This window comes from Callospermophilus lateralis, chromosome 6, assembly GCF_048772815.1.
Source record: "Callospermophilus lateralis isolate mCalLat2 chromosome 6, mCalLat2.hap1, whole genome shotgun sequence".
Lineage (NCBI taxonomy): Eukaryota > Metazoa > Chordata > Mammalia > Rodentia > Sciuridae > Callospermophilus > Callospermophilus lateralis.
In genome coordinates this window covers 67,449,728-67,464,136 of record NC_135310.1, presented here as the reverse complement: position 1 = coordinate 67,464,136, position 14,409 = coordinate 67,449,728, and positions in this window count along the sequence as shown.

Below are 14,409 nucleotides of genomic sequence, written 5' to 3'. Positions count from 1 at the left end.
TCCCATCTAGAGCTATGGATCTGAGGCAGTACAGTTTCTACCCTGTAGTCTTATAGTATCCCTGAAGTCTTCCATTACCTTAACTGCAGATACTGTGACAATTGACTTCCAGGCAGCAGTGGGTGTTCTATAGGCTAACAGTGGGCAACCCATGGGTGGACATCAGGTGACAGGCACAGGTGAACAGGTAAAAAGGAGGGCAATATGCTGGTAGATGGCAAGTGATGGTGGCAGAAAAATGGTGGGTAAATAGCAGAGGATCAGTGGGCAGCAATGGCTGCCTTGCAGGGAAGCAGTATTTCCTGTGTTGGAATCTTGAGTCACAGAGCGATAAGGAATGCAGCCTTCTTCTGGATAGCCATCTTGAATACTCTCACTACTCAAATAATTTTTAACATATCATTTTAACCTACATATTTTCTTTTAGCTATACCTATTTGTATTATTTTGGAGTGGTCCTAGTTATAAACTTATCACAGTTTATTTAGTCTTAATAGTGAAATAATTCATGTAAAGCCAAGAATCTTGCAAAAGTAAAATTCTATTCACCTACCCTCATCCTTTGTGCCATTGCTTACAAATTTTTACCTGTGTTCTGAACATTTTATTAACCTCAAAAAAAGTCAATTATCTTGTAAAGAAAGCAAAAGGAATATATACCTTTCATATTTACCTATATAGTTACCATTTCTTGTGCTCTTCTTTTCAGTATATCTAGTTTTCATAAGATGTTATTTCTCTCTGGCCTGAAAAATATTCTTTAGTGTTTCCATTAAAATGCATGCCTAATGATAACTAGTTATCTACTGTTTTATTTATCTGAAAATGTCTTTCTTTCATTCTCATTTTTTAAAGAATATTTTTACTAGAAATAAAATCCTTCATTGATAGTTACTTTTTGTTCTTTCATTACTTAGAATATCTAATTCTAATTTTTTCAGTTCTCTAATACTTCTGAGAAATCTGTCATTCATACCAGTCTTGCTACACATGTAAATTTTTTACATGACCACTGTCAAAATTTTAGGTTAATCTTTTTTTTTTCCCCAATTTTGAATAAGATGTGCCTGCAGTGTGGTTCTTTTGTGTTTATTCTGTCTAGAGTACACTGAGCTCCCCTGGATCTGTATATTGATGTTTTCCACTTAATTTCAGATACCATTTCTTCAAACATTTTTCTTTTTCATTCTGTGTTCTCTCTTTTATTAATTCAAATTAGACATATGTTAGGTCAGTTGCTATTATCTCATAAGCTACTGAAGGCATGTCAATTTTCCCCAATCTTACTCCTCTCTCTCCTTCAGATGGAGTAATTTTATTGACCTTCTAGTTTACTGGCATGCTTTTGCTTCAGCCAATCTGCTATGAAGCTGTTCAGTGAATTTTTTATTTTATAAATTGCATTTTTCAATTTTAAAATTTCTTTAGTTTTTAATAAATTTCTATAGTGAGATTTCCCATCTCTAACTTTTTATAACTATTGTTTTCCTGAGGTTTCTCAACGTATTTATAAAAGCAAGTTTAAAGTCCTCATATGCTGGTTTTCCCAAATGATTCATCTACTTTCTTTCTTGATTATAGGTCACATTTATCTGAAACATTATTTTCATCATTAAAATGTTGCGATATAACTTATCCTTTATAAACATGTGAGTTTTGTTCTGTCAGGGAGTTAGATTTCTTACGGATCACCTAGAACTGGCAGCAGTTTGGTGTTATGCTTTGCCAGGGTGGATAGGTAAAAGCCCAGTGGAGTTTAAGTTGAAAGGATTCAAACTCAAAATTCTGTCTGCTTTACCTTGATAAGAATTTAAAATCACTCTTCTCTAACCTTAGCTATTACTTTCTAGTAGATTTCTCTGTCTCTCCCATGCATGCATAACTCAGAGGTCAGTCGAGATTTTGAGGAGACTTCATTCTCATATTTTGAGGCTTTTCCTCTGGATTCATACTTTACAGATGTCCTTAATTTTCAGTCACTTTTCCATTCTTGAATTTCATCTTCTAATTCCTTGAGCCATTAAGATATTGGCTTTCGGAGTAAGTCCACATGGTCCTATGTCATACAGATGACAAAATGACTTGAAAATCATATGTATGTGATTCTCACCTAGTGACTATGGTTCTCTTCTTTCAGTGGTTAAATCCCCCCTGGGTTCTGTTTGCTTCTGGTCACTCTCTAATGTGCCTTTAAAACACATACATGCTCACACATAAACACACACATCTATGTATATTTTATAACTGTTACCTCTGAAAAGGTCAGTCCAATTCTCTGCAATTGCTTGGATTAGAATACCATTTTTAGCATTTACTTTCAAACCACAATTCTGAGCTAGAGAAAGCATTTGACTAGTTCCCAAGATACCTTAACTCTTCTTTGACACATAATTTTCTGTTTTCAAATGTATTTTCCTGACAAAATCCAGTTATTTTACTAAAACCACAATTTTTATCAAGCTACTCACTTTAAAATCTTTGCCTAGTTTCCCATTAATCTTAGAATCACATTCAGAATTCTTTTTTATGATTTTTATTTGTTCTTTTTAGATATACATAACAGTAGAGTGAATTTTGACATATCATACATACATGGAGTATGATTTATTCTAATTAGGATCCCATTGTGGTAGTATATGAACATCTAAAATTCTTAATATGGTGTTTCACAAGTTGCAAATCTGTCCCCTTTCTATCTCTTCCACTTTATCTTGTCTGCTTTATTGCCCCATAGTCTGAAATCACACCACAAATCCTTGAGTTTGACAAACTACATACCTACTAGGGTCTTCACACCTATTTCTTCTACTGGATCACTGTTCCTCCTACTTCTTATATGCATCAACACACTTAACTTTCAGGCTTTAACCTAAATGTTATTTTTAGATCTGATTCTATAGATTCTATTAGTAATGTATTATATTGAGTATATCAATCAAGCACAATTTATATGTATATCGATTCATTCCAAGAGAAAAACATACTTACAATATGTTTTTTATTGATTTTATTTTTAAATACATGACAGTGGAATGTATTACAATTCTTATTACACATATAGAGCACACTTTTTCTTATCATATCAAGTATGTTCATGCCAATTCATGTCTTTATACATGTACTTTGTGGGGGTTTTTTGCATTACAATTCTTATTACACATATATACCACGATTTTTCATATCTCTGTTTGTATATAAAGTAGGTTGACACCCAATTCATGTCTTCATACATGTACTTTGGATAATGTTGTCCATCACATTCCACCATCCTTGTTAATCTCCTACCTCCTCCTTTTCCTCCCTCCCCTCTTCCCTATCTAGAATTCATCTATTCCTCCAATGTTCCCCCTCTCTACCCTACTATGAGTCAACCTTCTTATATCAGAGAAAACATTTTTGGGGGAATTGGCTAGCTTCACTTAGCATTATCTTCTCCAACGCCACCCATTTACCTGCAAATGCCATGATTTTATTCTCATTGCTGTGTAAAATTCCACTGTGTATATATACCACATTTTTTTATTCATTCATCCACTGAAGGGCATCTAGGTTGGCTCCTACAGGGACATAGTCATATCAATGTTTATAGCAACACAATTCACAATATTTACAATATATTAAGGATAAAGCACTTCTGTGTTCTTATATAGATATGTTAGCTAAAACCCCACTAAAGTAATAATTGGATACACATTTCATAAATTCACAAAAGAAATAAAAGGAGAAAAAAGATGACAAGTAAAAATGTAGAAAACAAAAAGCTTATGGATGAGTAGTAAATAATTTGGGAAACATGAAAAAATGGAAAAACAGAACCTTTATTTGCCATCCAAAGTTGATAGGCTTATAGAAAAACTTATAGAATATACATAGAAAAATTTAGAAAATGGAGGGTCAATTATCTCTGTTAGTGGAGATATAAAGTTGCAGAAAGACTGAATGAAAGTCTATGTGAAATAGATTGTTCCCTTCTCCATTTATCCTCCACATTCAGTTCCACTGAACACTGGTAGAAGACAGGTAGAACCAGGAATCTTAGCTAGAGAGGCTTGAGATTTGGTGATAACCTCATAACTGAGGGCGGGGATAAAGGTGTGGTACCTGAACTAAGAAAAGCAACCGAATTCTACATTATGACTGGAGATGCCTTAGTTATGAGAAAACTAATCCAGATGCTATTTACCACCTTCACACTTCAAAAGCAGGAGATTGGAAAATCCCCTTTACAAAGGAAAGGAAAAGCTTAAATAATCCCCTTTCACTCATGTTCCCAAATGAAACTGCACAGTTTAGTCACCCTCACTGTTTTACAGTCCAACCTACACTTGAAGACAGAGCTTCCAGTCAGCTCGTCTTGCCTCACTCTGAAAAGTGAGCACACAATCCAAACCAACAGATTGCTGAGGAAAGGACACAACAGGAAGGAAGAAAGGAAGAGAACAAAACACACTGCAAAAAGAAACTTGCAGGAAACAGAAATTCTAGATAGAAATGCTCTTAAAAATCAATCATTACCTTCATAGACCTAAGAGATTATAATTGATAATAGGAAGTAATAGAAAATTTTATCTGAGACACCAAGATATGTTGAATATTAGCTATCAACGCTAGTTAAGTAGAAATTGAATGTTTTCAAAGTAATGTGGTGGAAAACTAGTTAGACAACTCTAAAAAACACACAAAGACAATTAATGGGTTGGCAGGGAATTTGAAGAAAGAATTTAGAAGGAGAATCTCTTTAAAATGAGTTGCCAGGATGCTGTGAGAAAAGGAGGAGAGAGGCTCTTCACAGAAGTACTAGAGAGCTTATTGTGCACTATTGAATTGGGAGGACCCAGCGTCTGCCTCCCAGGAACTTTGAAGGGCAAGAGAAGGCTGGCAGGCTGCTTTGGTGGAGGAAAGAATGAGAGCTCCAGTGGCATGCTGGGGCCTGAAGAGAGTGTGACTGATCTAACAGAGTACATTAGTGTAAGCCATGAGAGCCATACCACAGGTTTGGCCTCTAAAGAATCCACTAAACTGCTCATAAGTGAAGAAAATCAATATTAAAGCCCTTCCAAAATGAAGTCATCTTGGGACAGAACCAGTAATAAAACAATTGCCCAATTACACAGAGAATACAGGCAAGGTGTTGGTGGAATAAATGTTGGTATGATTGCATGCTGTTCTTCCTTTCCATATAACTTTCTGAAGGATGATTAAAGTTTTGTGGAACTTTATGAGAAATGATGAGAAAACCAAATTCTTTCCTAGTGTTTATTGCATTGTGGGTGCTTTCTATGAATTGCATATTAACTCATTTAATCTTTACAACCCTATGTAATAGATAATATTATTACCTCCATTCTACAGAGAAGGAATCTTAGTCCAAGAAAGATTAAGTATCACCAGATGACACTACTGAAGTGTGATATGGCCAGATTTAAATACCTTACTTTGGCTTCAGAGACTGTGCTTATAACCAATGTATTTTATGGTTAGCTCTCTCATTCTAGCTGAATAAATTATTCCATAGCATTTCCTTGATTAGAACGCACATTACTAATGATATTTCAATGTGTTGTCAACCTCATTTTAAATTGTATTTTAAGGAAGTAAATCCCTACTGTATTTGGTTGTTTTATATTCATTACCATTCTTCAGAATAAGAAGCAAAAAGAATCTAACTCAAGAATTATCACGATCATTGAATTAGCCTCTGAGATACAGAAGCACCAGCTTCCTTATATTAAATTAAGTCAATAAGTAGATTTTTACTTTGATCAAAAAGTTCTTTTTAAGACAACATTTAGGTCAGGGGCATCATAATTTAGAGTTGTTTGATGAGGGCTAAGTTTTAAATATATTGAGTACATTAAATCTGGATTAAGAAGTATATAGAAGGATATCAATCTTCTATTTAAGATCACTATTTTGAATATGTTTGAGGTTTTTTTTGTTGTTGTTGTTTGTTTGTTTGTTTATGTGATGTTGGGGATAGAACTCAGGACCTTGAGTATGTTAAGCAAGAGCTCCATCACTGAGCTACACCCCAGCCTTGAGTTTAGTTTTGATTCAAGTAATTGCCAATAGTCCCAGAATATATACATATAAAAATCACAGCTTAGGTCATTCAAGTCAGAAGTATACACCTTAGAAAAAATAAAATATTTTTCATTCCAATTATCTCTATATATTTGTTTTGTTTTGTTTTGCAGTATAGTAGCGATTGAAACCAGGGTCTTATGCACTCCAATTATCTCTATAAGGCAATATTGTTAGCATCACAACTGAGATGTTTTTCAGGTTTCAGAGGATATCACAAGTTTGGTTCATATACTACATCAACATTTACTGGTCATTCCCAATTAATTTTCACCTTTCATTAATTTGTTCAACAAATATAGCTTCTACTGCTACTGTTTCATAGGCATGTATGCGCTGGCCCTGGAAATCCAAATTTGAATCAGATACATCTGGTCTCCACCCTCAATGGAGCTTATAGTCTAATGGATTTCTCAGAACTATCTAAAAACAGCTTTTTCCTATATCATCTATAAGCAGGAGAAGTAAGTAATCAGGCATGTAGGAATGTTACATAAAATATAGTAAGAAATATCTGCATGTGAACCTGAGGGGCTTTCCTATAAAGCATAAGATTGTGTGCACAGGTTTACATAAGCCTACATTTATGATACAAAGTTTAAGCTCTGAGATGTTCATTTCTCTTTGTCCTCAAAGTCTGTATTTTAATTTATACCCCCACCATTTTGTAAAAAACAGTAACCTTTGTCACCTTCATAAGTTAAAAAAAAACTTACATCCCATGATCATATTTTTGGTGAGATGTTTATATCCATTTTCAGTTAGCCTCTATCAGGTACTTCCTTCCCCTAAGGCAGAAAATGAAGCAAAAGATAGACAACACAGAAGCAGCATGCTCTCGAAGCATCACAATCTAGAAAGTGCCTGGCTGGGAAACAGTCACTTCCTTCAGTTTCCTGGCACTGAGTTAAGCTACAGATCTGAGAGATTTCTGGTATGGAAAAAAAAAAAAAAAAAATCTCACCAAATTTCTTGGTCCTGATAACATATTAGTCGGGCCTAAAATATATCTTTGGAATTCTTTCATAAACAAATACCATAATGATAAAATAACAAAAAGAAAATAAATAACTGGAATTCTTGCATCAAGAACAAAATGAATTCTGTTTAAGAAAATAAAATCGCACTTGTTCTTTGCCTGTCAAGGTCTCGGCAACATATCAAATCATCAGTATCAAAACTAAATGCAGCAACCAAGTTAAATAAGACTCTGTATTTTACCCCTGAGGGGTACTAAGCAGTTAGCAGCCTCCAGAGGAGCCTAGCTTGCCAAAGAGCTAGACAAGATGCCAAGAGCACTGGAATTATATCAACTCTGCTTTCTGGACTCTGGGCACTTCCCAAATCCAAGTCCCTCACCAAACATTTTGTGGACATCTTCCTTCTTACAGTCCCTGAGTTTTACACTTTAAGGCTTTTTTTCTGATTTCATTTACTATTTTTCCACTCATTTTACCTTTTATTGTTTCAGATCCCCTTCATTTCTTTTTATTTTCTCTCTTGTTTCAGGATCTCCTGAACCAAAGTATTTTTCTCCATGTGGAACCTGCTGGGAGTGAAATCAACAAAGATCGCTCATCCATACTTAATTTTCTTCACAGCAGGTACTGTGGTGTGGTGGTGATTCTGGACAGAAACATGATAGGGCTCTTGTTGCAGCTGCCATGCGACTTACTAGAAGATCAATAAATGATTAGAACACCTAACACAGTGAATGAATCCAGTGGCACTGAAACGATGATATAGGAAACATTTAAAAATTCATACACGCACTTGTTCTTTGCCTGTCAAGATCTCAAATTTAACACATGCAGTTCCTAACTAGTTTCAGAATATTTTGTTTGAGTTTTACAATTGACTCTTTTTTGTCCCTTATTTTACTACATACATTTTAAAAGACAGAAAAAAAAAACTTAAAAATTTTGTCACTCAGCTTAATGGGCTAAAAAGTAAAGAAATTCAATAAGAGTTGATTTGCTCAGTGTTTATCTATACAGTTTTCTGAATCATTAATATTTACCTTTTCTGTCATGAAAACCTTAAAATATTTAATCATTTCAACCTCAACAAGAGCTTTCAAAATTCTTATGTGCAATTTCATTTTCTTAAACTCTGAATTTTAAACAGAAATTCATTTTATTCTTGATGCAAGAATTCCAGTTATTTATTTGTTTTTGCTCTAAATCTGTCTTCCGTGGAACTGTGGATTTTATGCTTTTCCATCATTCCATGGCTGACAGAAAATCCCACAACTTCACAGAATGAATGTTGTTCAAATTCACATGATCATTCTTGGGCTCTCAACAGCCCTCAGCCAACCTTCTACTTTTTCCTATTCATTTCCTTAAATACTTCATAAAAAATCTAAACTTTTAACCATGCCCACACATTTCCACTCTTGCCTCCTTCTCATTTCCTATTATATGGAGAAAACTGAATCACAAATCTTTCATGTTCTTGTCTATTCCTAACTTAACATTTCAATATCAGCTTCCATTCCACAAGAAATAAATGAGCTTTGTCCTTTCAATCTCTACTTCTTGTATTCTTCTTCCAGTACCTCAGGATTCCCATCAACCCTTCCCCTGGCTTTTGCTTCTTAAATTTGTGGTTTTTGTTTGTTTGTTTTTGTGTTTTCTTAGCCTACGACATGTCTAAGTCTACTTCATCTTGAAAACAAACCAAAACTGCCACTGATGCTGTAAAGCATTTCTAATTCTATTGCTTGTTGTTCATGTCAATTCTTACTAATGAGACTTATTTTATGAATATTTTATAATTTTGAATTTTGACCTCAATTCTTCTAAAACTGTGGAAATAATGAGAAGGTCAGAGATAAATATGGATGTTACTAGATAAAACCTTTATTGGTTACACCAGATATCATGGCTACACTATTTTTTTTTTTTTTGAGAGAGAGAGAAAGAGAGAGAGAGAGATTTTAATATTTATTTTTTTAGTTTTCAGCGGACACAACATCTTTGTTTGTATGTGGTGCTGAGGATCGAACCCGGGCCGCACGCATGCCAGGTGAGAGTGCTACCGCTTCAGCCACATCCCCAGCTCAACTACATTAATTTTTAAGTTTGAATTATATAAAGTTCAATACCAGTTCCACATAAAGTTAGAGTTACATTTAGAATTTTTTGTACCTTTATTTATTTATTTTTTTAATGTGGTGTTGAGGATCGAACCCAGTGGCTCACATGTGCAAGGCAGGTGCTCTACCACTGAGCCACAGGCCCAGCCCTAGAATTTTTTAAGAAATCCATTATTTTTGTCCATCCTAAAATCTAACCAAGGACAAAGAAGTGACCTTGTCATGTATCTTTGCAAGTGGGGAGACTTTTTGTTCTTTTTTTTTGTCTTTTCACTGAGAAAACACCACTTTGAAGGAACTAATTGTATAAACACAGGCACCAGGTATTATTGTGCCATGGAAACACAAGTCTGCTAGTATCAGAAAACATCTTCAAGCACCCATTAATGTGGTATTGGCTTATGAGCCAGATTTTTAATTATTCTTTATGACCAGATGATGGAGATGCCCTAGTGGAATTTAAAAGGTTATTGTATCACATACAGCACATTTTGAAATGAGTGATGCAGTCCTCCACATTGTTGAAAGCTGAAATCCCCAAGTTTCTCTATCAGTAAAGATTAGAATCCCGTTTGTCAAGGTAATGTCAGAAATAATCACTGTGATTAGAGTTTTCCAAAAAAACCAAGTTCTATATACCCACAGAACAAGAGGTTTATATTTTGACTTATTTTTCTGGCAGACAGAAAAAAATCCACTTTTCTTCACCATTTATATTTTAAATAATATGTTTTTTAAAACTATGTTACATAGTTAACTATGAAAATGACATTTAGCACAATTTTCATTTCAAAAAAAAGTTGAAAAAATTAAACCTTAAAATGTAATCAAATTGCCTAAGGTCACAGAATAATTAAGGGCTAAATCTACTATGGGGATCTCTGAATGCAGCTGCCTCCAGCTGCCACCATACTGCCTTCCACTGCTGCCCTCCCACATGACCCATCTCCAAAAGCCACTGCCTCAATCTTCAGAAACCACCACCACTGCCATTGCCATCTTGAGATGCAGAAGACTACATCTTAGAACACCAGCCAGGGCCTAGAAGTCCAATATCAAGGCACCTACATATTTGGTGACATCTGAAGTCTTCCTGCTACGTGTGCTAATAGTCACCATCTTACTGCAGAGGTGGGAGAGAGCCAGGCTTTCCCCACTTCTGTGGGTCCTGAAGTGCATGGGGATTTGGGGGCTGGGTACAGCAGTCTGGAAGGTTGGAAGAGGGTATAACAATATAACCTCTTGGTTCACCTAGCAAGCTTGTCTAGGACCCACTGGGTTCTAGGGGCACACTCAGACTGGCACTCATTGGGCCCTGGCACCACCCCAGTCTATGGTACAAGTCTGGTCCCTGACTCCCTCCCCAGTCCAGCATACACCGATTTCCTGGTCCCACTAAGTCCCACCAGCTCTGACATCACTCCATCACCCAACAGGACCCTCTGGCTTTCCAATCCCCAGTCTCCCAAACCCTCCCTAGCCACCAACCCAGTCCAGTGCTCACAGCTATGTGACCAACATGCAGATCTCAGCACCTGGTCATGATCTACCCAATATAGAACATCTCTCTGTGACTCTTCCACAGGTACTGGCATTCAGCCTCAGGACCACCAAGGAGTGAAGTGCCTTATAGCTTAATAGGAGCTATATGGTTTGAGGCTGTATATTGTTTGCACTGGGTGCTGTTAATATTGGTCTTCCCCTTAAAGGTAAGGTACTGGAAACCTTCAGGTATAGTATAAGTCTACAGGATAGAAACTATACTGCCTCATATTCACACTGATAGATGGTAAGACTCACAAACAACATGAAAAAACAAGGGAAGAAAGCACCAAAACAAACCAAGATTCTTCAATAATAGAATCCATTGACTACACAGTAGAAGAAATGTCAGAGAAGTTCAGAATGTACAGAGTTAAACTCATTCATGACATAAAGAATGGTGTAAGGAGTGAAATTGGAGATAAATTTCAAGAGATAAAAGAACACTTCAATAAAGAGCTAGAGATTATGAAAAGATATCAAGCAGAACACCTCAAAATGAAGGAATCAATAAACCAAATTAAAAATTCAATGGAAAGTATCACCAACAGACTAGACCACTTAAAAGATAGACCCTCGGGCAATGAAGACAAAATATATAATCTTGAAAATGAGTTGATCACAGAAAGAAGATATTAAGAAATCATGAACAGAATTATGGGATAAAATGAAAAGACCAAGACCAAATTTAAGATTTATTGAGAGAGATGAAGGCGCAAACCAAAGGAATGCATACTCTTTTCAATGAAATAATATCAGAAAATTTCCCAAATCTGAAGAATGAAATGGAAAATTAAATTCAAGAGACTTACAGGAAAAAAAATGTTCAAAATTAGACAGATCCACACCAAATCACATTATAATGAAAATGCCTAGCAAACAGAATAAGGACAGAATTTTAAAGGCTGCAAGAGGAAAATATCAGATTACAAATAGGGAGAAACCAATTCAAATATCAGCTGATTTCTCAATCCAGACCCTCAAAACTAGGAGGTCCTATAGAAAACATACAGCAAGCTTTGAAAGAAAATGGATGCCAACCAATAATTTTATAAACAGAAAAACTGAGCTTTAGACTTGAAGGTGAAATAAAAACCTTCCATGATAAACAAAAGTTAAAAGAATTCACAACTAGAAAGCCTGCACAACAGAATATTCTCAGCAAAATATACCATGAGAAGGAAATGAAAAACAACAATAAAAAAACAGCAAAAGAAGAAACTAAACTAGGGAAAAGTCAATCAAAGGAGAAACTAACTCAATTTTAAAACCAGAAATAAACCAAAATGAGCAGGAATACAAATCATGTCTCAATAATAATCCTAAATGTTAATGACCTAAATTCATCAATCAAAAGATATAGACTGGCAGATTGGATTTAAAACAAGAACCAACAATATGCTGTCTCAAGAGACTCACCTCCTGGGAAAAGATATCTACAAACTGAAGATGAAAGGTTGGGGAAAACAAACAAACAAACAACAAACCTACCACTCACATGGACCATGTAAGCAAGCAGGGGTTTCCATCCCCATATCAGATAAAGTGAACCTCAAACCAAAGTTAGTCAGAAGGGACAAAGAAGGACATTTCATGCTGTTTAAGGGAATTATACATCAATAAGTATAACAAGCATAAATATTTATGCCCCAAACAATAGAGCATCTATATACATCAAACAAACCTATCTCAATATCAAGAATCAAATAGACCACAACATAATAATAGTAAGTGGCTTTAACACACTTCTCTCACTAGTGGATAGATCTTCCAACCAAAGAAACTATAGAACTAAATAATAAAACTAACAATTTGTACTTACAGGATATATATAAAATATTTTATCCATCAATGAGAAAATACACTTTCTCCTCAGCAGGACATAGATCCTCATTAGAATAGACCGTATGTTATACCATAAAGAAATTCTTAGCAAATACTAAAAAAAAAAAAAAAAATAGAGATAATACCCTGCATCATATCAGATCATTATGGAATGAAATTAGAAATCAATGATAAAATTAAAAAATAGAAGCTAATTCCAACACCTGTAGACTAAATAATACAGTATTGAATGATGAATAGATAGCAGAAAAAATCAGGGAGGAAATTAAAAAATACTTAGAGGTAAATGAGAACACCAGTAAAACATATCAAAACCTCTGGGAAACTATTCATTACAAGAGTAGACAGTCAATAAATAAATGACCCAACATTACATCTAAAAGCCCTAGAAAAAGAAGAACAAATCAACAACAAATGCAGTAAAAGACAGGAAATAATTTAAATCATATCCAAAATCAATAAAATTGAAACAAAAAAATTGACAAAACAAAAGGTTAGTACTTTGAAAAAATAAATAAAATTGATAAGCCCTTAAGCCATGCAATGAAGATAAAGAGAAAATTCAGATCACTAAATTTCGCAATGAAAAACAAAATATCACAAATGGATCCTACTGAAATACAGCAAATAATTAGAAACTTTTTGAAAATTTATACTCCAATAAAATAGAAAATCACTAAGACATCAACAAATTTCTAGAGACATATGATATACCCAAACTAAATCAGGACATATACAATTTAACTGATAAATCTCAAGCAATGAATTAGAAGACACCATCAAAAGCCTATCAACCAAGAAAAGCCCAGGAACAGACGGATTCTCAGCCGAGTTCCACAAGACCTTCAAAAAAGAACTCACAATACTCCCCAAATTACTGCATGAAATAGAAAAGGAAGGAACCCTTATAAACTCTTTCTATGAGGCTAATCTTACTCTGACTCCAAAACCAGACAAAGACACATCAAGGAAAGTGAACTTCAGACCAATATTCCTGATAAATATAGATGCAAAAATTCCCAGTAAAATTCTGGCAAATCTCATACAAAAACATATTAAAAGATAGTGCACAGCAATCAAGTGGGGTTCATCCCAGGGATGCAAGTTTGTTTCAACATATGGAAATCAATAAATGTAATTCATCACACTAAAAGACTTAAAGACAAGAACCATATGATCATCTCAATAAATTCAGAAAAAGCATTTGACAAAATACAGCACTCCTTTATGTTCAAAACACTAGAAAAAGTAAGGATAGTAGGAACATACCTTAACATTGTAAAAGCTAACTGTGCTAAACCCAAGGCCAACACCATTCTGAATGGAGAAAAACTGAAAACATTCCCTCTAAAAACTGGAACAAGACAGGGATATCCTATTTAACCCCTCTAGTCAGCATAGCCCTTGAAACTCTTGCCACACCAATTAGACAGACTAAAGAAATTAAATGAATACAGATAGAAAAAGAATTCAAACTATTGTTATCTGCTGATGACATGATTCTATATTTAGAATATTCAAAAAATTCCACCAGAAAACTTCTAGAACTAAAAAATGAATTCACCAAAATAGCAGGATATAAAATCAGTCATGTTCCTATACATAAGTGATAAATCCATTGCAAAAGAAAAAAGGAAAACTGCCCCATTCACAATAGCCTCAAATAAATAAATAAATAGATAAATAAAATACTTGTGAATCAAGCTAACAAAAGAGGTAAAAGACCTCTACAATGAAAACTAATAAAGAAATAATTTGAAAAAAACTTTAGAAAATGGAAAGATGTCTCATCCTCTTGGATAAGCAGAATTAATATTGTCAAAATAGCCATACTTCCA